Genomic DNA, 1487 nt, shown 5'->3' with positions numbered 1-1487 from the left:
ACTCATTTGCCCTCAGGTTTCCTCAGCGTCAAAGGCTGGAGAGAAAGCCAGACCTTTCCTCTCCCCGAGCACAAGGATCCCAGAGGATTTACCAGCAGCCGCCAACCTACACCGACGTGGCCGCCGGCAATTGACCTCTCACTGACCCTGCTCTGACTGATTTCCTATTCCGGAAAGGGAGGGAGGGGTGCACACAGAACTGTGGCCTAAAGGGAGCTTGGTGGGAGGGCTCGGGCTCTGTTTATGCCTGTCCTCCGGTGGCATTGCTCAGGGTGTGAAGGGGGGGAAAGTGGGACATGCAGGTCGACAGATTAGCATCGCACGTGCTGCTATATCTCTGGATTCCTGCCGGTGGGAAGGGGGGGGGGCTGTTTGGGTACAAACTGGCGATGTTCGGTTGTCCAATCCGAATGAATAAATAGCTCCATAAAAGCTTTTTGTTCCCCCCCCCACCCCCGGCCGGGGGGAATCGGACCGCGCCTAAGCCCGTGACGCTCAAATCCCACTCATGAGAAACACCTCGCTGCATGGTCTCTGCATAGGAAGATCCCACAGCCACGAGCCGGACGACGTGGTTAAATGTGTTTTTCCTTGATATCTCGGGGGTATCATCCTCCAGTCTTTCTCAGCTGCCTCCACCTCCCTCTGTGCAGTGCACGCATTCTTAGCTCCCTTCTCCTTGCTGTCTTCTGTGGAACGCTTCCTCTCTCTTCCCCACTCTGTCTCTTTTTCGTTCTCTGTTCTCCCTCTCTGGAATTCTAGTCATCTCTGTTCTCACCCTCTGTTTATTCCCTCCCCTGGATTTCTAGCTCTCGTCACCTCTTCTCACCCCTTACCCTCTGGAATTCTAGATCTAGTCTTCTCCCTTCCCCCCCTTCTCTGGAATTCTTGCTGTGTTTTCTCCCTCACTGTTCTCCAGTCCGCTTTCCAACTCCACGGTCACCAATTTTAAAATTTCCCGGCTTTTGGAGCAAAATTCTGAACTCCCAACTTTTTTTCCCCTGCCTTTTATTATCAAGTGTTGCATTGAGGGGGAGTGGGATATATCAGAGCGTTACGATCAGGGGTGCGGGATATATCAGAGCACATTACGGTGAGGGGCATGGGATGTATCAGAGTGTTACGGTGAGGTGTGTGGGATATATCAGAGAGTGTTACGGTGAGGGGTGTGGGATATATTAGAGCGTTACGATCAGGGGCGTGGGATATATCAGAGCGTTACAGTGAGGGTGTGAGGTATATCAGAGTTACATTGGGGTGTGTGGGATATATCAGAGTGTTACGGTGAGGGGCGTAGGATATATCAGAGCGCGTTATGGTGAGGTTCACGGGATATATCAGCGCGTTACGGTGAGGGGTGTGGGATATATCAGTGTGTTACAGTGAGGGGCGTGGGATATATCAGTGTTACGGTGAGGGGCGTGGCATATATCAGAGTGTGTTACAGTGAGGGGCGTGGGATATATCAGCGCGTTACGGTGAGGGGT

This window comes from Carcharodon carcharias, unplaced genomic scaffold, assembly GCF_017639515.1.
Source record: "Carcharodon carcharias isolate sCarCar2 unplaced genomic scaffold, sCarCar2.pri scaffold_1059_ctg1, whole genome shotgun sequence".
NCBI classification, from domain to species: Eukaryota; Metazoa; Chordata; class Chondrichthyes; order Lamniformes; family Lamnidae; genus Carcharodon; species Carcharodon carcharias.
This window is presented reverse-complemented; position numbering follows the sequence as displayed.